The sequence below is a fragment of the Chelonoidis abingdonii genome, chromosome 1 (genome assembly GCF_003597395.2).
Source record: "Chelonoidis abingdonii isolate Lonesome George chromosome 1, CheloAbing_2.0, whole genome shotgun sequence".
Taxonomy (NCBI): Eukaryota; Metazoa; Chordata; order Testudines; family Testudinidae; genus Chelonoidis; species Chelonoidis abingdonii.
Window position 1 is genome coordinate 366528693 of NC_133769.1, and position 24382 is coordinate 366553074.

General features: G+C 54.4%; 1 protein-coding gene across 2 annotated transcripts in view; it reads right to left on the bottom strand.

Annotated features, from left to right (window-relative positions):
- PDE2A (phosphodiesterase 2A) overlaps positions 1–24382 on the bottom strand; it is a 380823-nt gene that overhangs the window by 244737 nt on the left and 111704 nt on the right. The gene's annotated exons all lie outside the window — the stretch shown is intronic.

Sequence of the window (24382 nt, forward strand, 5' to 3'; positions counted from 1 at the left end):
TGTCCATAGAAGGAAAAAATGTTCATTAATCAATCAGCGCAGTGCACTTAATATCTGCCAAATTCAAACTAGTTAATCCTTGAAGAAGCCCTATCTGGGCCACAATACTATCTCTATTTTGTAAATGGGGAAACTGAGGCATTCAACCCAAAGTCATTGCATGGGTCACTAACAGAACCAGACACTCCAATACAGTAGCCAGCATTCCGTTCACTAGGCCATGCTACCCCAGCTGTTCCAGACTTTCCCCTCTCTGACTACGTGTGTGAAAACCTGCTTTTGCACGATAGACAAAGAAGGGGCCTGGGAAAAGCTGGTGTGAATCCGGGCTTGGGTGGGGTCAGAGTCAATGTGGGACTGGCTGACACCCCTTCTCACCAGGAAATGAGCTCCTTTGTCAGAACTGAGCAGGGCGGAGGTCAGGCAGCAGAGCTGGCTGGGAAGGGCCGGTGCTCACTGCACTTCCTTTGGTCAGGCAGAGGAGACAGGGGGCAGAGAGAGGGATGTGGAAGCAGCTCTTATTTGATCCCGAGCCTTGGCGGAATCTCTTTTCTATTTTGCACGGCAGGGCCTGTCTGGTTAGGGCCAGGAGAAGCAAATATATAAGGGTGCACATTAATCCTTTGCTATAACTGTGCTGGCGACGGTGTGTCGCGGTTACAAACGGTCCCCAGCTCTATTCATTCCAAGGCAACGTGCAAACGACAGCCCCAATCGTTTCACCCACTACTGAAATGCAGCCACCTCTGGCGGCCGTTTAGCAGCACCCAGCAATGCTTCCCAGTGGCTTGGGACAGGAAGTGAAGATGGCACACTGGCACGCCATGTACGTCTGCAGGGGTATGTGATACATTCAAAGCTCACATGGTGCACGTGGCACACAGACACATTAGGCTGGCACTCAAATAGACATGCATACTGACAGCGTGCCCTTGTTGCCAAGAAGGCTAACGGCATATTGGACTGTATAGGTAGGGGCACTGCCAGCAGATCGAGGGACGTAATCATTCCCCTCTATTCGGCACTGGTGAGGACACATCTGGAGTATTGCATCCTGTTTTGGGCCCCGCACTACAGAAGGGATGGGGACAAATTGGAGAGAGTCCAGCGGAGGGCAGCAAAAATGATCAGGGGGCTGGAGCACATGACTTACGGGGAGAGGCTGAGGGAACTGGGGGTTATTTAGTCTGCAGAAGAGAAGAGTGAGGGGGGATTTAATAGCAGCCTTCAACTACCTGAAGGGGGTTCCAAAGAGGATGGAGCTCAGAGCTGTTCTCAGCGGTGGCAGATAACAGAACAAGGAGCAATGGTCTCAAGTTGCAGTGGGGGAGGTCTAGGTTGGATATTAGGAAACACTATTTCACTAGGAGGGTGGTGAAGCACCGGAATGAGTTACCTGGGGGGGGGCATGGAATCTCCTTCCTTAGAGGTTTTTAAGGTCAGGCTTGACAAAGCCCTGGCTGGGATGATTTAGTTGGGGTTGGTCCTGCTTTGAGCAGGGGGTTGGACTAGATACCTCCTGAGGTCCCTTCCAGCCCTGATATTCTGTGATTCTATGTATCGCTCACTCGCACGCACACACACACACACACACTACATAACACATGATAAACATGGGATGCACACACACACACACACACACACACACACACTCAGTTGTGGCACATGCACAGTTCCCTGGCATACCGGCTGAAATTAACATGGCACATACAGAACATGCACTTCAGAGTTGGCAGTTACACAGATCACGCATGCAAACACACACACACACACACACACAGAGATAGGCCAAATGTACATGCAAACATATGACTCCTGCACATGGTACATGAGGCATGAATAAACATCCCCAGACAGACGATACATGCAACAGACATAGACACACACTTCAGTGAATGGCCTGTTGTCTAATCTTTCTCTGCCTGCTCTGAGGCCTTGGCTACACTGGTGCTTTACAGTGCTACAACTTTCTCGCTCAGGGGTGTGAATAAACACCCCCCTGAGCGCAGCAAGTTACAGCGCTGCAAAGCGCCAGTGTAAACAGTGCCCCAGCTCTGGGTGCTCCCAGTGCTGTAAGCTAATCCCCTCGGGGAGGTGGAGTACCTGCAGCGCTGGCGCTGTGACCACACTCACACTTCAAAGCGCTGCCCCGGGAGCGCTCCTGCGGCAGCGCTGTATGGCTGCAAGTGTAGCCAAACCCTGAGGCCACAGTTCTTCCCTGCACATTCCCCAGGTTCGCTGCTTTGAGTTTCAGATCAAAATCTTCCCTTCAAACACAATCCCCACTGGAAAACCCTGCTGGAAATGCCACTGGGTCTCCCCCCCTCTGACCTTCGTGTAAGGGGTCTGTGACGGGCTGGATCACAGAAAACCCCTTGGGAACTGCCACCTGATGTGCCTAGACTACCTCTGAGCCCGTTTTCCCTGCCAGCTTGGGACTTCAGTACCCTGCCTAGTTTGAGCCAGACACGCTTGCCTGCTGTGAACACAGGTCCAAGTCTGAACCACGTCTCCTTACAAGCTGCAGGCTTAACTGAAAACAGTTTGAGAAGCGCTCCTGTCTCCAATACTCAGATACCCAGCTCCCAATGAGGTCCAAACCCCAAATAAATCCGTTGTACCCTTATCCAGGGTAAACTCATAAATTGCTGGCCCTTTATAACACTGATAGAGAGATATGCACGGCTGTTTGCTCCCCCAGGTATTAATACTTGCTCTGGGTTAATTAATAAGTAAAAAGTGATTTTATTAAATATAACAAGTAGAATTTAAGTAGTTCCAAGTAATAAGAGAACAAAGTGAATTACCAAGCAAAATAAAATAAAACACGCAAGTCTAAGCCTAGCACAGTAGGCAACTGAATACAGATGAAATTTCATCCTCAGAGATGTTTCAATAAGTTTCTTTCACAGACTGGATGCCTACCTAGTCTGGGCCCAATCCTTTCCCCGGGACAGCCCTTGTTCCAGCTCAGGTGGTAGCTAGGGGATTTCTCATGACTGCAGCCTCCTTTGTTCTGCTCCCCCCACTTATAGATCTTTTGCACGAGGCAGGAATCCTTTTTTCCCTCGCTGGGTTCCCACTCCTCCTTCTAAACCAGTGGTTCCCAAACTTTAACAACCCATGAACCCCTTTCACTAAAATGTCAAGTCTCATGAACCCCCTCCTAAAATGAATATTTCCAGGGATTTTCTCCCTTACCTCAACATAAATTATAAAAGCAGTGATCTTGGAAATATAAAATTTGTTTTGATGACATGCTTATTACACACTATTTATTAATTATTAGTTATCATTGCAGTATTTTTATTACATTATGAAAATGGCAACTCTTCCAAGATCTCACTTTTGTAGCTTGCATCACTTCTTTGTAAGCCTGTTATAAGACAAGGCTCCTATCAGAGTCGCCAGTAGAAAAAAAGGGTGAGAGGGCAAAGCCCCCGAACACCCTAGGGTCTGGGGGGGCACTGCCAGAATAGTGGGGGGGCCCGCGGGGCCACAGAAAAAAAGGGGAGGGACCCGTGGAGGGGTGCACCAAGATGAGAGCAGTGCATGACCCTCATTGCCCCCTCCCCCTGCCATACTGGTGCCTCTGACTTCTATGTTTCATCAAGGAGTATCAGATGTGAAACAGCAGGAAGGTATTTAAGAAGCCAGCTCAAAGAGTTCCTCCGACACAAGCATTCAGGTCTTGAGCAGTCCAGGCAAACAATGCACATTGCAACAAAACTTAAACTTGTTCTTCATAATCATTTTAAAAACAACACTAGCAGCCTATTTAATTTTAAAAACAGCAAAAAATATCCTGCTCCTCTTTCCATTTCTTATAAGGAGTCTTGAAGTTTAAATCTCCTCAGTGTGATAGATACACTTGCTTTGATCTGTAAGCTCTTGGAAGTCCCAAAGGCTCCAGGTTGCTGGCCCCATGCTGCCCGGGGTCCCTATGGAGAGCTCTGTCCACCATTAGGGACTTTTTTCCAGAGAATCCCCTGTAACATTTGATGAACCCCCCGTTTGGGAACCACTGTTCTAAATGGAAAAGCACCAGGTTAAAGATGGATTCCAGCTGAGGTGACATGATCACTTTACTTTACAGCGCTGCAACTTTCGCGCTCAGGGGTGTGAAAAAACACCCCCCTGAGCGCTGCAAGATACAGCGCTGTAAAGCCTCAGTGTAATGTGCACTCCCAGCGCTGCAAGCTACACCCGTAGAGGATGTGGTTTACGTGTAGCACTGGGAGAGCTCTCTCCCAGCGCTGGCGCTCCGACCACACTCACACTTCAAAGCGCTGCTGCAGCAGCGCTCCCGCAGCGCTGCCGTGGCAGTGCTTTGAAATGTCAAGTGTAGCCATACCCTAAGACGACTTCATTACCCACTTGCTAGCACACACATACACAGGAAGACTTACAAGTAAACAGAGCCATTTACAACCAATTGTTCTGGTTAATGGAAGCCATCAAGATTCCAAGCCACCATTAATGACCCACACTTTGCATAATTACAATAAGCCCTCAGAGTTATATTTCATATTTCTAGTTTCAGATACAAGAGTGATACACTCATATAAATAGGATGATCACACTCAGTAGATTATAAGCTTTGTAATGATACCTTACAAGAGACCTTTTGCATGAAGTGTATTCCAGTTACATTATAGTCACACTCATTAGAATATTTTCATAAAATCCTATAGAGAGTAAAGTCACAGGGTCCTCACCCCACCTCCCAGAGACTCACACACACAGAGAGCAACGAGCTCTCTCTCACACACATAGCTGAGTCAAAAACCTGATGCTCAGTCTAAGCCAGGGGCCCAGCGCTGCCAGCATGCCGGTGATCAATACACATTGACGGGCACTTTCACCAGGAAGCATTAAGGTGGCCCTCATGCTAGGCAGAGGCCTTGCACTCAGTGCATTTCCGGCCAGCAAGGCTGCCCCAGGACCATCCATTGGGACAACCTGATCTAAAAGCACTGAGATCAAACACTCCACCTTCCGCAGAGCTCCCAGCCCCCCATCTCTGGGCACAGGACTTGAGGGGAGAGAGGTAATTCATGAGCCAGCTGGCCCCCTTCCCAATCCTTAGGGGCACCCTGGAAACAGCAACAGCAGCCCCGCAGGGCAGCGCAGGCCAGCTGCCTAGCTGTGTGGGGTGCTAAGTCATCCGAAGCCGAGTCCTCTGACTCGGAGGCTGCTCTAATCTGTGCTGGCTGGCTCCGGTCTCAGGGCTTGGTCTGCCTGCTGGGGATCGCTGGCACGCAGTGGACATCTTGCCCCTCTTCTCCGAGCCACACCCCCTGGGCTGGAGAGCAGGAATGGGGCAGGTAACAGCTGGCTCCAGCGGTGTTACCACACATGGCAGGAATGACTTGGTGGATCTAGTTATTCCCACCATGCCCGCTGGCTGGTGAAGCTGGGTTTCCAGCAGCACAAATCCACCAGAGCAGGGGCCGAGAATCTGGCCCATCTGCATGGTGGACCAAACTCCCCTCTGGTGAAACTAGTTGATGTTACACCATTGAAGTCAAGGGAGGGCTCCCTCTCAGCTACCGCCTAGTGCCGGGGGAGCGCTGTCGGCTCTCCGCCAGCTCAGCCTCTGCCTCGTGCTGTATGTTTTCACCCCTCCACTGGGGAGGGATAGCTCAGTGGTTTGAGCATGGGCCTGCTAAACCCAAGGTTGTGAACTTAATCTCTGAAGGGGCCAGTTAAGGAACTGGGGCAAAAACCTGTCTGGGGATTGGTCTTGCTTTGAGCAGGGGGTTGGACTAGATACCTCCAGAGGTCCCTTCCAACCCCGATATTCTGTGTAATGCAGGTATTACCCTCATGCTACTGATGGGGAAACTGAGGCACGGTGCCATCCTGATCCGGCAATGACATAAGCATACTGTTAAGTACTTTGTCGGCTCAGTGACTTGCACGAGGTCCTCTAGTGAGTCTGTGCCAGAATGGGGAACAGAACTCAGGTCTCCTGCCAACCAGTTCCTCCTTCTCCAGCCTCTAGGCTCTGCTGCCTCCCTTAGGGGACAGTATAAGGAGCAGGACTGCTGGATGCACGGGAGCATTAGTAGGCTGGGTAATCCATCCCGGAGATAACGAGTGTCTCTCCACCCTCTGCTGTGGTGGAAGAGAGCTATGCGCAAGGTGAGAAGTCTCCTTTCTCTACAGGCCTATTGTCTTTGGTTTCCTTTTAGAGCAGATGCACACGCAGAGCTGCTGCCCCACCCGTGTGCTGGCACTACAGATCCCAGGGGGCTCCAAAGCACGTGCTGGTCCGGCCTGGGAGAGGCACTTGGAATGAATCTGGAAGCAAGATCCTGGGACAGAAAGCCATCTGCTCTGGCAACAGCATGGCTGGGGCTGCCAGCTCACAGGAGCCATTACAGGCATCCCCTATCCATCCCAGATGGAGGCAAATGGGCTCTGAATTCCCCCTAGAACCCATCCAGACCCTTGCCCCAGCCCAAGATTCGAAACTAGCCGCACACAGCAGCGATCCAGAGAAAGCTCGACCTTTCGTAAAGTTTGCACCTGAACCCACACCCAGATCCGCCCACCCTGGGAGTTTGGAGGAATTCAAGATCCAGATCTAAAGTGTAACCCGAGCCTCCCATCCCTAGCTCCAGCAAGCCGAGGCTCCGTCCTTTCTGGGGTCTTGGCCGGAAAGGTCGCATGCTGGGACAGGACTTTGGGGAGCTGGTCTGTGGCTCTGGATACCCAGGCCGCACAGACGTGACTAACAGAGCTCAGAATTAGGGCAATGTCAAGTTTTGTTGTCCACACACAAGGAGATCTTAGTCACTGAGGGCACAACCACCGGCCTCTTGCCTGGCTCTGGCGCAGATGAGACAGCAGAACAGGAGTTATTAGCAGCAGAAGCAGGAGGAAAGCAGTGCCAAGAGGCTGAGGTTTGGGACTGGGACACCATTGTACAGACACGAGCAGCCAGTCCTTCCCCATAATGCTCACAATCCTGGGCATCCCCAAATACCAGCAGCTGTGACTCAGATACTCCCCAGGCCCCAACGAGGTGGCTCTGGAAAAGCTCACCAGAGTGTGACCAGGTTTCCAGAGCAGAAGATCAGGGTTTGGTCAGTTGGGGAAACCATCTGGTGCTGCTTCTTCTACACCTGCCTCAGGTTCTCCTGCCATGAGTCTCCTGGTGCTCAGGCACTGGGGTAACAGGCTGTGGTATAAGAATTGCTGGAGTAGAATCCCTGGCCATTGCTCTTTTGCATTTCTCCTTCGCTTCCCAAGATTTCCTGCCTCTTTTTACTCGTCCAGCCTATCTAGCGCATTGGACCCATTGACAGTCAGGCAAACTTAAACCTTCTGGTTTTATCTGAATCCTACCAAGCCACCAGGAATGTCTCTGCTGATTATCAAATCATCTCTGCATCCATGGAAGATACGGGGCTGGATTGAGGTGAAATAGATCCACCAAACCAACAAGTGTTTCTACCCGTGCCCCCAAAACAGAGTCCTCCACTCAGCTCCTACACACTGCCCAGTCCATCAGATTTGTCCAAGTCAGATTTGTTCGGATTCTATTCGGGCCCAGGTCTCACTCTTCCAAAGAGCAACTGACTAAGAAAGGCCATCACCTTTCTATCCAGCTCAGTTCCCTCAGCTCGTCACATCCTGGTCACTCTCATGCTGAGAAACTGTGATGTCACAAAGGCCAGACTGTGAGGTCACAGGCGAGGCCGTGCAAAAAGCGCTGACCCTGGTCACCGGCCGTTCTATGGAGGGTTGTGTATTCACCACGCCCTGCTGCTCAAACGCAAGTGATGCCATCCTCGAGTGGTTAGCCATCCGTCCAGTACTTACATGGCTGCATTATCTGAGCACCTCACTGTCTTTATCCCCACACCCCCCTCAGAGTCAGGACAGGGCTGTTATCCCCACTGTGCAGATAGGAAACTGAGGCACAGAGCAACATGCCCAAGGTCACACGGGGCGCCTGTAACAGAGCAAGGCACTGAACCCAGCTCTTGCGCGTTGCAGGCAAGCAAGTGAAGCCCTGAGCCAAGCCAAACGGGTCTCCTGAGACCAGAAACCCAACCCAAGTGACACCAAGGGAAAGGAGCATAAGACAGGGTAGGGGAGCTGGAAATCAGGAGGGTTCAGAGGGGTTCCAGTGAGCAAACAGCCAAAGCTAAAAACCAGGTAAGAAATTCTTTCATGGCAGCAGTAACGGGGAGGCTGTGGCAGGATTTAGACTTGGCCTGAATCTGGGGATGAAGGGACAGAGCTACATGGCCTGGGGTTTTGTAATGAGATGGACACAGGACAAATATATTACACAATCTGTGTGGATTCGATTCGATATCACTGATCTGGATTCGACTGGATATCACCGATCTGGATTTGATTGGATATCACCAAGACTCCAGGCCCAGACCCATTACCTATCACACACCCACTGAATGCTCCCTGATGGCGTCCGCAGGTTCGTCCTCTTCCTGGCTCGCTTGGCTGGCCGTTGGGAATGGAGTCAGTTTGCTCCAGGGTTATCCACCTGCCCTGTGGCCTTGGCCAGCTCTCCGCTCCATCAGTGATGAGAATCAGACCAAGATCCTGGGGGAACCGTGCGGGTAATGTCCTTCCCAAACTCACCCACAGTCCACTGTCTCCTAGACCCCAGCATCTGCCATGACGGCGATGGGACACTACCGAGCCTGAGGCTAACGTTGTCGCTGATAACTCAAGGAGGTTCTCAGCAGAGGGAACCTGGAAGGAATGGGCCGTGGAGGCAGGCCCCCTCTCCCCATCAGAGCTGCCAGCGCTCGAGGAGTATTGGCAGAGGTGGGTGGGGGATGAAAGTTGTCTGCTCTATTGGCTGCAAGGCTGGCAAGCACTCACTACATTCGCTCCACACACAGAATATAGGAACGGCCATACGAGGCCAAAGCAATGGTCCATTCAGCCCAAGATCCGGTCACTGGCAGTGGCCAGAACCAGGTACGTCAGGGGGAATGAATAGAACAGGGCAGTTACTGAGTGATCCATCCCCTGTCATCCAGCCCCAGCTTCTGGCAGGCTGGAAATCTGAGGCAGAGATGGTTAAGGAGTGACTGGATCAGGGTCTGTAAGGGCCTATGTGGGGAGAAGATTTTTGATAGCAGAGGCTCCTTGATGCATCAGGTAAAGGCAGCACAAGAGCCAATGGCTGGAAATTGAAGACGGACAAATTCCGCTGGACACCAGGTGCCTGTTCCCACCCGCACCCAGGCATGGGGTGTTCAGAACCTTGGAAATGAGGGAAGAGAGTTAAGGCTGACGCGACGGGAAGCTGCGGGGGTAGGGGAGGAGATACAGAAACGGGGATGGGGGATACAGAAAGGGGGCGGTGGGGATACAAAAAGGGAGGTGGCATGCTCAGAAGCTGGTTTTAGCAGCAGTGTTTCAGATGGACAGCAGGGGGCAGTATGGGGGTCATGGGCAAAGCAGCAGGAACTGGCACCAGAGAATTTTGGCCTGGAGGCCGGGAGTTGCGGGATCGGATTTGCCGCAGGTCATAAAGACAGAACGGCCGGGATGCGGGAGGAGGAGGAGCCGGGGACAAGGAGCCAGGGGCGTGGAGTCCGCTCTGGAAGGAAAAAGTGGGTGCTCAATTTACGCACATGATCCAGAATCTAACTTGGCCAACGTCCATGGGCCTGAAGGGGATGACGCTGCTTTACACTAGGTCTGGAGCGCAACCACCCAAGGGCACAAACTGCCCAGGCAGAACGCTAGGCTAGACACAGAGGGAACCAGCGGGGAGTAGCCCTTGGTAAATGTTTACCATTCAGGCCTTGACCTGAGGTCAGTGGAGCCTGCCTGGGACACAATGAGCTACAGGATGACAGCAGGGCATTATGAATGGGCCATTTCCTTAGCTGAGGAATGCCGGGGACAGCACTCCCGCCTGCGTGTGTTAGTCCCAGCGGCTGGCGGAGCTGTGCCGGGCTATTCGCAGCGTCCGGTTGCTGGGTACAGCTGCAGCAGCACGGCACGGGCACACGACTGCCTGACGGCGAAGGTGCTACGCTGATTGACACCAGCCACTGGTCTGAGCCCTGGCCTTCGGTGCAATACAGCCGACTGCTGGGGAGTGATTCTGGCTGACCCCAGTTGCTGGGGTGCAATACAGACGACTGCCGGGGAGTGACTCCGGCTGACGCCAGCCGCTGGGGTGCAATACAGCCGACTGCCGGGAGTGATTCTGGCTGACGCCAGCCGCTGGGGTGCAATACAGCCGACTTCCAGGGAGTGACTCCCGGCTGACGCCAGCCGCTGGTCTGAGCCCTGGTCTTCAGTGCAATACAGCCGACTGCCGGGGAGTGACTCTGGCTGACACCAGCTGCTGGGGTGCAATATAGCCGATTGCCAGAGAGTGACTCCGACTGACTCCAGCCGCTGGGGTGCAATACAGCCAACTGCTGGGCAGTGACTCCGGCTGACATCAGCCGCTGCTCTGGGCCCTGGCCTTTGGTGCAATACAGCCGAATGCCAGGGAGTGATTCCGGCCAATGCCAACCGCTGGTCTGTGCCCTGGCCTTCAGTGCAGTACAGCCGACTGCTGGGGAGTGACTCCTGGCTGATGACAGCCACTGGTCTGAGCCCTGGCCTTCAGTGCAATACAGTCGACTGCCAGGGAGTGACTCCTGGCTGATGCCAGCCACTGGGGTGCAATACAGCCCACTGCCAGGGAGTGACTCCGGCTGACGCCAGCCGCTGGGGTGCAATACAGCCGATTGCCAGGGAGTGATTCCAGCCGATGCCAACCGCTGGTCTGAGCCCAGGCCTTCAGTGCAATACAGTCGACTGCCAGGGAGTGACTCCTGGCTGATGCCAGCCGCTTGTCTGGGTCCTGGCCTTCGGTGCAATACAGTCGACTGCCAGGGTGTGACTCCGGCTGACGCCAGTCACTGATCTGGGCCCCTAGTGACTGTGGACTGACTCCTGCTTTACACCAGTAGACGTGAAAGGAGAATTGGGCCTCCAAGTGGATTCTCTGGGCTTCACCGACCTCACAGCTACAAGGTGTGAGTCTGATCTCACTTAGCCTGGTGTAAATCAGGAGCAATCCCACTGACGTCAGGAAGTTGCACCATTGGCAATCTGGAGAGAGATAAAAATCAGGCCCAGCCCCGTGCCCCAGCCCCATATGTTTAACTTTGTGCCAGAAGCATGCTAGACTGATTTCAGAGCACGGCTCACATCTTTGAGCAGGACACAAGCACTAGACACAAAAAGGGGAATGAATGCACGCAAAGGGACTTTACCCAAACAGCAAAGCCCCATTCGTCACAGCCCCACAGGATCAGGGCTTCCTCCTTCCCCCCAGCTTTGGAACAGTCTGGGAGGAACCCTTCTGTGTGCCAGACCCCTCAGGGGTCTCACTCTTCCTCCAGGGTACGTCACCCAGCTTCTCCGCCTCCTTAGACTGGACCTCTGGGCCTGCAGCCCTCCTGCTTCCCGCCGTGAGCTCTGCTCAGCAAGTCCAAGCAAGACGGACCCCTGCCAGAGACCTGCTCGCTCTTTGGGGGTTACTGCCCCTCGCCGAGCCTTCACAGGGACCACATGAACCGTGTCCGAACAGCCGGGTTTATCCATCAGCTGGAATGCAGCCTAGGAAGCCTTTAGGTTAGCACAGAGAATTGAAGGTGAAAGCCCAGCCCGGCCAACCCAGAGCCCAGCCAAGCTGCAGTGACCCCATGGCCAGTGTGTCTGTCTGCATCTGATCCCCTTGGTCTCTTCCCAGGTGTGAGCCCCAACTCTGTCCAGCAGCCAGCTCTTATCCCCCCACCTCATACCAAGAGATGGGGGAATCCATCTCCCTCTGGGGTGCTGGATGCTAGGAGTCAGTGAATGTCCTGGTGACTGGATTTCCCCCGGTCTTCTCAGATGCTCCACAGATATGGGGACAAAGGCCCAGACAGCTAGCCAACATCCATACCCTTGTCTTCTAGCCTGCCCTGACAGCACACAGTCCCTTCCACCTTTCCTTTTATGGGGAAACTCAGGCACACATGAGTGTCATAAAAATACTACAGAAAATTCCCGCCTTGTCACACTGTTTTCTCTGTATTTCTTTTACAATGTTTAGCCAGCTCGACCCAGAACAGGGCAGTGTGATCTCACCCACCAGTCAGGAGAGACAGGAGCAGCATCCTCTGAAGAGTCCTTTGAGTGGAAAATGCCATGCACCAGACCTTCTCTCTACCTGCTTATTACACCCTCGCTCATCACTGTAGTGTCTGGGCACTTCCCAGACACCCTGTGAGGAAGGGCGGCATCATCACCTCCCTTTCTAGAGATGGGGAAACTGAGGCACAGAGAGGGGCTGTGACCTTGCCAAGGTTCCTCACAGCAGGCACTAGATCCAGATCTCCTCTGCCCCAGCCCAGCACCTCAGCCATGAGACCCTCCTTCTAGCTCTGAGTGCTCCAGACACCCGAGCCTTGCAGCTTTGAAATGTCTCACGCCTCTCTGCCACTGATACGGCTGGGGAGAGGGAAGGGCAGGGAGGGGAGGCGACAGGGTGGGGAGAGAGAGCATAAATCCCGTTTCAGATGGAGGTCAGGAGCTTTCAAGCAACTGCCAGCCCAAGCGGCTGCCGCTTCATTAGGGTGTCAGCGCTTGATGGAGAAATTGCACGGCAGGCTGCCCGGCGCGGATCTGTGAGCGGATAGGTACAGGGCAGCTGGCACGTCGGGGGTGCTGTGCAGCTGCAACGCTGGCCCTGGCTGCATTTAGGAGCTGGGGGGGAGGGGGCGCAGATCCGAGGTGGGGGAAGAGGGGTTCTTTTCCCTCTTGATTCACCATTGTTGGTCTCTCCGGTCACTCCATTCCTTCGAATATGGAGACAGCACTTAGGAGACACCCTTGGTGCTCACCTCCTTGACTTCCCCTGGCATTTCACTCCTGGCCGAGTGCCTAGAGCCAAGCCCCCGGCAGTCAATGGAAAGACCCCCCACTGCTCTGGATCAGGCCCCCCTGGAGCACAGAGCGAGTCCACCTGAGCATTACCCCTGCAGACACCACAGCGCCGAGTCTCCCATCAGCGACCGCATCAATGGAGTCACTCCGGATTGACACCTGAGTACGGGACAGGAGACCCCAGTCCTGGTGCTCCCCTCTTGGAGATGATGGATGCTGACGGGGCAGCCACCCTGCCTGCCTTGGTCTCCCTGCTGGCCGCAGCTGGAGGAGCTGGCGGCTAACCCGCTCCCCCGTTTTGGTGATGGATTGATTGGGCTCAGCGGGTCCCCCGGGGCAGTGCTCAGGCAGCCCAGGGCTGAATGGGCCCATTGTGCAGGGCCCATGTGGGTTTGGCAGATGTGTGCCAGCAGCAAGGTGGAAAATGTCTCAGGTCAACAAAAAAATCCATCCCGGAGGAATTTCCTAGACTCCCCAGGTCCCCGGAGCTGACATGGCCCCTGCAGCGTGACCCTGCTGGCTGTGATGGGGTCCCTGCTGAGTCACCCAGAGACGTTCCCAGGCCAGGCCCGATTCTCGCAGGGGCTGCGCTTTGGCACCGCTGGAGGAACGCTGCTGCATGTGAAAAGGCAGATCCCTTCACTCCGGTGGACACACAGAGGCCGGAGCTTCCCATCGGCAGCTGCATTCGGGCCGTATTGACAGGTGTGAATCCACAGTAACCCCCCAGGCTCCCTCCAGATTTACACCAGTGTCATTGAGATCAGAATCCAGCCCTCCAGTGTATCGCTTCTGCTGGCTTTAACCAGCACACACAAATCTTACCCCCGTTTGCCCTGCTGAGTCCAGCTGGCTCCTAGCCTGGCTCTGCTGTCATCAGCCAGGCCACCAGCCAAGGGCACTATAAGCGCTTCCTTAGTGAAGCCGGCTGGTTTAAATACTCAGCTTGGTTTTCAGATCCTGGGGGAGTTTGCAGGACTGGCAAGACAGAGAACTCGCCCAGGAGAGGAGACGTACACCAATCCATGATGCCCGTTCCCGAAGATGGGTCGACCATGCCTCGGGAAGAGCCTATTCCCATGAGATATCCAGTCCCGTTCTCCAGGCAGCCCACCAGGGTCAACCACCATTAGCTCTGCTGCAAGTTGCTTGGCCAAAGGAGGAGGAAGAAGAGTCTCTGGCAGGCAAAGGCTGCCACCGGCGAAAGACTGGATTGGTGCACTGCTTAGGCACAGACGGCCACATTCCTTTCTTGGTGGAATGCCTCTGGTTCCCCCCAGGGACGAAGGTGGCCCAGAGATCCCAGGGCTCAGCTTTCTTCCTTCCATGGCATGTCCTGTAGGTCACCCCAAAACCACCACTACAGCCCAAGACTCCAGTATCTCCAGCCTGAATGAATATTCTCCAAAGCTGGACCACGGCTCATTCCAGTGACCGCTTCCCCCCATTGCACCTTCACTGCAGCCGGCGGAGACACGGCAGCAACCAACGTGGCCTGCGGTGCCTCTGTTCCCGCTCTGAGCCCATCGCAAATCCCTTCACTGGCTCCCCATAGCCTTCAAGTTTCTCATCCCCACTTCCTCTGCCCCAGGTCCTCCTCAGCCCCCTGCTAGTGTCCTCCACCTCTTCCCATCTGGATACCACTTTCTATTCCTGTGCCTGGGACTCCATCCTTCCCCTTGGGCGCTCAACCTCTCTCCTCTCCCCATTCATGTCCCTCCTGAGAGCCCTCTTCTGCCTTCATGCCCTTCAGTGATGGCCAAGAGAGGATCAAACCGACTGGACCAACCCATGATAGCATCATGTCCAAGGTGTCCAAGCTGTGTGGTCTCGGTCTGATTCAGGGTGAATGTTTTTTGGGGCAGATTCTGATCCCCCTGAGCTGGTGTAAAACCAGAGTCTCAGCAGGGGATGAACATGGTCCGCCTAATTTGTAGGCACCCGTAGCGAGTCACAGTGTGTGAGAACCCCATTGTGGGCTAGGCATTCTCTCCCTGGCCTCCTGGGACTTCCAGTTCCTTACACAGGGTCACAACGTGCCACTCATGTCCGCGAGAGAGGATGAGCTCGGAGATCACAGAGGGCAGTGCTGTGCTGGGGGCGTGGGGAGCTCCCAACCTCCTGGGTTCTCTGCCTGAAACTGCAGTGTGCTCTTGGCCAAGCTGATCAGCCCTCTCTGTGCCTCTAGGAGACGGGGACGTTATCTGCCCCCCATCACAGAAGGATGCGAGGATAGCTCTTTGGCTATCGTCCTCATTGACTGTCTCTCTTCCTCATTGGCTATTTTCCTCATTGGCTATCTTCCTCCATTGAACAGCTCAAGGACGACTCTCTGATTGCCACTGGATCAGTCTCGGGCGAGCCTCCTGAGTCTAACTGAATGGAAAATACAGGTAGTAGAGATGAGATACTTCAGTGAAATCCTGGTCATCTCCTACTTTGACCACGTCACTACCAGAGAGGTCCGCAAAGTCATCACCCAGCGCACTGGGGCATATGAAGCCTTCTGATGATCGCGAAGAAGCACAAGCTGGAGTGATACGGCCATGTAACAATCATCTGGCCTATCCAAGCTCATCCTCTGAGGGACAGCACAGGGGAAGAGCAGAAGGGGTAGACAGAAGAAGAGCTGGATTGACAACATACGCGAGGGGACAGGAATGGATTTCACAGAGACTCAAGCACTGACACACAATCATGAGGGATGCGGACAACTGGCTGGTTGCTCATCAGTGATGGTGCCCAGTGACCAACGCGGTTATGGGAGTGATGATGAGCCCCTGCTACAGAGGGTCACACCGGTTCCCGCACAGCTGGTGGTCTCCGGAGAACAGCTTCCTTGGGAGCCTTCCAGTCCTGGCAAGACCAGAAGCACACAGCCTTTCCCGAGGGGTAGTGGCTCCAGGCCTCCGCTCTGTTCGCTTTGGCAGACTGGAGTTTCTGGCCCATGTTTGGCTCTGTGCTCAATACAAACAGGTCTAGCCGCCCCCGTGCTCACCCCCGCCCAGCGCCTCCTTACACCTGTCTGTGAACAGCTGGGTTGAGAGCAGCATTCCTGGGATTAGAGGAGCACCTAGAGATCAGGGCCCTGGGGTGCTTTTCAGACACATGGTACAAGACTGTCTTTGCCACAGGGCATATTACACATGGGGACCCAAGGCCCGGCAAGATGAAGTAACATGACCAAGGTCACATGGGGGAACTGTGACAGAACTGAGAATTGATGGCAGGTCTCCTGAATCCTGTGCCAGTGCCTTAACCTCTAGACCAGCCCTCCATGCCTTAGGGAAAACCCCTTCCCAGCCCTAACCATGGGGATCAATTTAACCCCCTTCATCGAAGCAAGGATCCCGGGCAGCCAGGCACCTAATCCCACCCTGCCCACGAGAGATCCCCCCGGGGTGACCAGTGGCCCGTTTCCCTTCAGTCCAGGTGGGGCGGGGGAGGAAGCCGGGAGCCTGACCAGCTGCTGAATGTTGCATTGTGTGCAGTGGCACTCCCAGGCCTTTTCCTCTCCTTTATTGCCCTGCTAATGGGCTTGTGTCGCAGGGAGGAAATGATGCAGTCACGGAGACAAATGCTTCTCTGGGAAACCTACAGCCACCTGGCTGCTCCAAATGCTCAGTAACATTCAGCCCCTCTGGGACACTATGATGCAGAGGTGACTGAAGACAGCCCACACAACACCCCGGGGGAGGGAGGAACCGGGCTAGCTCCATAGGGAAACTGAGGCACAAAGGAGTGGGGGGCATGCTCCAAGTCACAGGGGGCTCAGTTCTACCTCCAAAGCACAGGCCTATGCTTCCTCACCGGGCTTCCCTATGGGGAGCATGCTGCCACTTGTGCCCGCACCCTCACACGCTGCTGAGTCGTGGGGTGTGGCCATGGCCCCAGGGTGCTTCCAGGGGGAGCAGGAGGCAGCATCCTGCATTCGGGGGCAAGCGGGCACATTCATGATCTGCTGCTGTACAGATGCAGGGGGTAGCGAGGTTCTGCCTCCCCCCAGCTGCTATCCGCACCGTGGTCCAGCGTGTGCTTTTCAGAGCTCGATCCAATCCATCCCACCCGACTCAGAGCCCCGGCAATCAGTGTTTGGCTGGAACGGGGCCATTCGGCGCCACAGGGCAGAATCGAGCCAAAAGCCTCACAAAGACCTGGGTCAGAGTCAGCTGTTCCAGCCATGTGACTCTCAGCCACCCAGCTCTGCTCGCCCCATCACCGAAGCCAGTCCCCCTGTCCAGGCTGGTTTGATTCCCTTCCTCCAAGATCCTGCCTCGGAAGCCTTGTATTGCCAGGCAGGAAAGCTTCCCGGCACCCTGTCAGCTGTCAGGGGGCCAGGTGACCCCCCCTCACCCGCCAGCAGGGCCATCCCTAGCTATTCTGAGGCCCTACGCAGCCCCCCAGCGGAAGGGAGCCAGGCTTCTATGGGGGTTGGGGAGGTCTCTTCTCATAGCTTGGAAGTCACTGGGATTAGAGGGGTGAAACAGAGAGGAGAATTTGGCCCACACTGAGGGAAAGAAGCAAGAAAGCAGCCTTCCCCCAGTCTAGGGTGACCAGACAGCAAGTGTGAAAAATTGGGACGGGGGTGGGAGGTAATAGGAGCCTATATAAGAAAAAGACCCAAAAATCGGGACTGTCCCTATAAAATTGGGCCATCTGGTCACTCTACCCCAGACCCAAAGAACTGGCAGCTCCCTTCTCAGCAACACCTCGCTCCCCCCAGCACTAAGGCTCGGGTGAGCAGAAGGTGCCAGGCCGCACCAATGCCAGGCCGAGCGCAGGAGGTAGCTCACTTTCCGCGCCGCCCAGAGGCTGCCCAGCTGGTGAGTGACTCACCTCCACCCTGGCTCTGCAGCTCATACTTCTGGAGAGATAAGGAGCTGGGAGATAAGGCCTGATGCTAATCCGTTATGCAAACACAGCGGGTGGGAGGGGGCAGCTGCCACGTGTGCCAGCGAGAAAGCAGAAGTCTTGCCCGTTGCAAGGCCATAACTCAAAAGGCCAAGTGCTTCTGAACCGGAGAAGGGAAAGAACCCAGGCATCCTGCTCCATCTACAGAAACAGAACCCTTCCCAGAGCTGGGAGGAGAACCCAGGATCCCCCACTTCCAGCTCCCCTGCTCTGACCACTAGATGACACTCCCTCACAATGCCATAGCTGGAGCCCAGGAGCCCAAACTCCCAGTCCCTGGCAGGTGCTACGGGCAGGGGTGCATGGGGTGTCAGAAAGGCTGGCTTCTATTCCCAGCTCCACCACTGACCTCCTGTGTGACCTTGAGCAAGTCATTTCCCCGCTCTGTGCCTCAGTTTCCCCTCCCACCCTTTGTTTGTCTTTTCTAAGAGCAACACTCCCTCCCAGAGCTGGGAATAGAACCCAGGAGTCCTGTCTCCCGGTCTCTCTTCCCCAACCACTCAATCCTCCTTCCCTTTACAAACTTCTGTCCCCCAGCGCATCCCAGGGCAGACCTGCTAATCACCAAGGCAGCCTGTGAGTCCTGAGGAGAATTAGCTCCCTTAAGGAAACACGGTTATAAAACGCACGGGGGGAGGTGGATGTTAATATTTCATTGTATTAGTCACCGTGGAGTAACATTCAGGTGACCTTTGAAATTGCTTTCACTGAACTCCACGCTGCCGAGCGCTTGTGGCTGGCTGGGTGTGTGCTGAAGGGGACTGTACCGAAAGGAAGGTCAACGAGTGTAGGGCTTATGGCTAAGATCTGGCAGGCGGACACCTGGGCTCGGTATCCTCGCTCTGGGAGGCAGTGGGCACTGGTGCAGGGTCCTGGACTCACTGCCCAGCTTCTATAACAAGTTCCCCTGCACACGGCAGGGTTTTGCTTTCTGTTGGCACTTCACATTTGCATTGCAGGAGGGCCTAGGAACCCCAGTCGGCCCAGGCTCCCGCTGTGCAAGGCACTGTACAGATACAGAATTATTCAGTCCCTGCCCCACAGACCTTACAGTCTAATGACGTCGTCTAGAAGTAAGGGAAACGAAAGGAGCGGGGCTGGGAGGGTGGGTTTACAGTGGAGCACAAATCGAACGTGAGTCACCAATGTGATGCAGTTACAAAAAAAGCTGGTATCATGCAGGGGTGGATTAACAGGAATGTCTCATGTAAAAACACGAGAGGTCATTGTCCCACTCTGCTTGGCACCGGTAAGGCCCCAGCTGGAGAACTGAGTCCAGTTCTGGAGGCCAGGCTTTAAGAAAGATGGGGACAAATTGGAGAAAGTCCAGAGAAGAGCAACAAACATGATCAAAGGCTGAGAAACCCTGAGCTGTGAGAAGGTTAAAAAAAACGGGCAGGTCTCCTCTTGAGAAAAGAAGGCAGAGGGGGAACATAATAACGGCCTTCAAATTCATTAAAGCCTGTAATTAAGAGAACAATGATCAATTGTTCTCCATGGCCACTGGAGGTCAGACAAAAAGCAATGGGCTTAATCTGCAGCAAGGAAGATTTAGGTTAGATAGCAGGAAAAACCTCCTAACTCTAAGTTAAACTCTGCTATCAGCAGCCAAGGGAGGTTGTGGGATCCCAGTCACTGGAGGTTTGAAGACTGGGCTGGACAAACCCCTGTCAAGGCTGGTTGAGGTGGACATGGCCCTGGCTCAGCACACAGGGCTGGGTTAAAAGGCCGCTCAGGGGCCCTTCCAGCCCCACACTTCCATGAGCCTATGAAAAGCAAAGCCGCCATGACAGAGAAAGGGTGAGAGAGCACAGAGTGTGCCCCTCTTTGGCACGCTGCCCCGCCACTGGAGGCAGGCCAGACCATTCGAAACTTGAAGACCCAGGCCAGGGAACGCAAAGCCATAAGAATACCAGAGCCGGATACACTCATGGGATGGGAAGGTGACACGCTGCATCCCTAACAGCTGTACCGGAGCTGGGCGGGGGGCATGTCTCCAGCTGGGAATAACGCAAGGAGAGGACTCCAGACAGACACACACCTCGCCCTCCACTAGGACCCAGCCTCTCTTGCAGGAGCAGCAGTGCTATCCCCTATTAGAGTAGTTCCTGCTTTTCCAGGCTTTGATTGATAGCAGTGTCAGCAGGTAATTGCAGAGGGGCTGCTAGCAGGGGGCACGGGATAATGGCAGAGCAGGACTGAGCTGAGCTGTTATTTGGGGGACAGGGGAAGAATGGATGTGATAAGGCCCAGCTGCAGACAAGTTTCTTGCCGTAGCATCCTCAGATTAATAGCTAGGGAGCAGACGGGTGGTTCTGCCTGGAAGACCAAGTGACAGTTTCCTTAGGATTGCAGCGATTGCTTTACACTTGGCCATAAGGGGCTCTGAATGAGGGTGGGCAGATCAGGTGGTGGATCAGTGGGTAAATACGTTAGCTCCCTAACGTGGGGAATCGATCATCAAAGGCATCTGCTTCGGAACAGCCCATCCCCTGGCAGAGGCTAGGATCCTCCAACAAGAAGCACCAGAGTAAAGGAGTTTTAATAACCTAGCAGCACAAGCCAACCCTGCCCTGCTCTGTGCCATCAAAGACAGAGTCAAGGACCTTAATATATCTCGAGATGGGCGTAGACATTCCTATGGACAAAAGCAGCTCCTGCTAGAGTGGAATTTACAAGGGCGTCCCGTCTGTGTGCTTCAAGGCCTGAGATGATGCCCAGGAAGAATTTGCCCTTCCCCCCCGCCCAGGACGTATCCATGTCGATCTGCAGCCTAGCTTCAGTGCAGCTGGACTATTAATATTGGGCTGGCGTGCCTTTCATGCCAAAGGCGGCGACGCTACCATTTCAGAGGCAGCAGGTGCTACGGGCAGGGTGCTGCACGGGGTGTCAGGAAGGCCGGCTTCTATTCCCAGCTCCGCCACTGCACTCATGTGAGACCTTAGGCGAGTCATTTTGCCGCTCCGTGCCTCGGTTTCCCCTCCTGCCCTTTGTTTGTCTTGTCTACGTAGATTTGGCAGTGCAGGGCTAACAAGAGCATAAAAGTAGGAAACGCTTAGCTTAGCCAGGGACGGTGGCAGCTCTGGCTCCCACTCACCCCCGTGGAGCAGGCCACTCACAGCACCTTGTCGGGTCCCAGCTTGACGGTGCCCAGCGAACCGAGCAATACCCCACGCTCTGCCCTTGAGCCCCCATCTCGCCCCGCCAGCTGGCCCTACTTCTTGGTGATCTGGTCACCTGGCTCATGGCACAAAGCTTCCCAGTGTGTAGCCCGGCCAACACTCGGCCTGGGACTTTCATTAAACCCGCAGGTGGGATTGCTGGTGTAGAACTAAGTGGAGGTGCTGGAGCGGTGTGATCACACCCCTCCGTGCTTGATGCACCGTGTCGTCACCCGAGCTCAGAGGCATCCAAAACGCAGCCCCTGGCATCCTGGGTGTGCTCCTGCAGCCTCGCCTGTAACGGCAGGGCCAGCCACAGCCAAAGGCCCCCTCCACTCCACCACCAAGGCAGATGCAAATGGAGTCTTGGGCACGTATTACTCAATTGCTGGGGCTGGGGCTGGAACTCCATCCTCCCCAGGGTTCATTCAGTCCTGATGTAACTCACACTGGCTAAGTGGTGATGTGTCCCATGCACGGCTGGGACACAGACGCGGCTAAGGGCCTACTACTGGCACTACCCAGCGGAGTTACTCCTTCAGCTCAGGTGGCAGACGCCCAGGCTCTTAGGGTTGGGAATCCCAGGTTCCCAGCTTGCTGCTGACTTACCAGGTTGTGTGTTATGCTTACTCACATTGACATCAATGGGGGTGCGGTGGAGTAACTCCATCAGGATTTAGGCCACTGTAAACAGAGAGGCACAGCCGGCAGGGGCCTGGCAAGCTGCTAGGATGATTTTGAGCCAGCAGCGAAGCCCCTTGTTCATGTTCCAGCACCACATCAAAGGCAAAGGTGGAGTGATTTCCCAGCCCGTGTTTTGGGGGGCACCCCTAGACACTGCCACATCCCTTCCCCCCACCAACAGATCACTTCTTCACAGGACTCACCAGGATGCCTCTAAGGAGCACCCGTGCTCGCGGGAAGGGTGGTGCTCAAGGTGTTTTCTCTGCCCCCACCTCTATGTCTAGCCACACACGCCGGACCCAGCACCTAGCCAAACCGTGGCATGTTCTTCAAGACCAAAGCAGCAAAGGGCGTTTACTAGAAGTCTGCCACACTGCACTGCTTCTCCCTTTGGTCCTAAGAGGGAGCGCCAAGAGAGAAATCAAAGGCCTGGATCTCCCACCCCTCTTATCGGGGACGTGTGCTACGGAGCCTTTAGCCACCTGTTAAAGCACTGGCGCCACGTCACCGGCCTTCAGGGCCACAACATTTGTTCGCTCCATCCTGCACATCCCTCTGCCGTGCTCTCTCGGGAGCGAGCCACCTGCCGCCTAGCTGGAAACGGATTCATAAGCTGGGCAGCGGGTGAGACAGGCTAGTTGATTTCCATATCCTTGCTGAGATAGAGGCTGGTCAGTTTCACGATGGACAGTTCGAAACCCATACAGTGGGTGATTCTGGGTAATGTCACCATCGACCCTCTGTTTCTCTCTCTCTCACACATACATAGGTACAAGCCCCTTCGCCTCCTCCCCGGATCACCTCGCTCCAGAGGAGAGTGCTGTGAGTTCCCAGATCATTAAGAAATCAGAAGCACTATAATAGTGATTGGAAATATATCTATTTCCTAGAATTGAAAGGTCATCAAGTCCAGCCCCCTACCTTCACTAGCAGGACCAAGTGCTGATTTTGCCCCAGATCCCTAAGTAGCCTCCTCAAGGATTGAACTCACACAACCCTGAGTTTAGTAGGCCAATACTCAAATCATTGAGCTATCCCACCCTCAGCATTACTATCTTGATCCACAGCCCTTAACTCCTTGGGTCACTATTTCCTCTGTCCCAGAAAAGTGCCTGGCATGCTGCAGCCTGCAGACACGTGATGCCTACACACAAATTAACATCTCCACTAGGCAGAGTGCGGGCCAGGTTTTGTTATCTGAAGGAGATCAGCGCGGCTGGCATTGTTTGCTTCCATACAGTAGCTGCCTTCGGGCTCATTTCCTCTTTCCCCTTCAACAGCTCTCAGTTATTTCTCGTGCACTATCTTCCTTCCCCTCTCTTTGCAACACACACACAAAGAAATAAAATCCGATCAACAGATACTGAGTATGCACCAGTGATGCTGCAAAGGAGAGTGCTATAAAAAAGCTCTTTCTCTCCCTCCCTCCTTCCCTGTTTTCCACACACTTGTTCCTTTCTGGTCTACCTACACACTTTGCGATAATGCCTAAGAGTCATGGCCCAGGACCAACTGTGCTAGGCCCTGTCCGAACACAGAACAATTCAGTGCTTCTCTTCTGTCTCAGACACAAGCACAATGAAACGGAAAGGTGGCAAATTCAAAATGGCTATAAATGCAATGCTGCCTTGTAATTGGCCTGTGGAACTCACCACCACAGGATGCCATAGAGGCCAAGAATTTAGCAGGATTCAAAGAGGGAGCTCTAACTGTCAGGGATTAGGATGAGTTTTTCAAGGGAGGCAAATGATCCCACATCGGCCTGCTCTGGAGTTTCTTGCCACTTCCTCTGAAGTACCTGGCACTGGCCAGTCAGAGACCGGAGACTGGGCTGGATGGCCCTTGGCACTGATCCAGTCTGTCAACTCCTATGCTCCTAATATCCAGGCGCCGTCCACGTACAATCAACTGGTGACAGCCAGGTCCCTAGTGGATTTCATGGAGGTGCTGGCTCTCCCCCTGTCCAAACGTCGACCCCAACTAAAGCTAAAATAGTCAGTGCAGCAAGAACGCCGGAATCTTTGTAGAAGTGGGGGGGCCACCGGCACCGAGCCTGGGGGCCCAGGCCTCCCCACTTTTTAACATCGGTGTAGTTTGGGGGCAGAGGGCAGCATTGCCCACACACCCCTAAACTGCAAGCCTCGGGCAGATGCTGCGCTTCACGGCGGGGCAGCTGATCTCCCTGCAAAAGCGAGGGCGGGGAATAGGCCCTCTTGTCTCCTCAGACTGTCTATATTTACTCACAAAGGCTCCATGCAAACTTAGCTACCCAGTGAAATTTCAGTCCCACCTTTCATGGGAGGGGGTCCAGATTGCTGCCTGGTGGGATGGGGTGAGGGAGGGCTTCATTCCCTGCAGAGGAGTAGGTAGAAAGGGTTCAGCAAGCCCACAACAGGCAGGCCAGGAAGGGCCCTCAGCAAGTCTTAGGGAACAGAGATGCTAGAAGTTTAAGGTCCTGCTCACACTGGGGTTTGGCCACTGACTCGCACGGAAGCAGGACTGGGCCCTAGCCTCTCGCTGGTTTCACTGTTCCCTTCTGAACACAGACAATGCTCCCTGCTCTGCAGGGCAGTGCTCCCATCCTGGGTTGTTAGTGGCTCCAGGACAACGTACAGTGATGAGCGCAGCAGATCAGACCGGCCCCCAGCACTGGCTAACCCCAGGAATGTGGTCTTCCCACCTCAAACACCCCT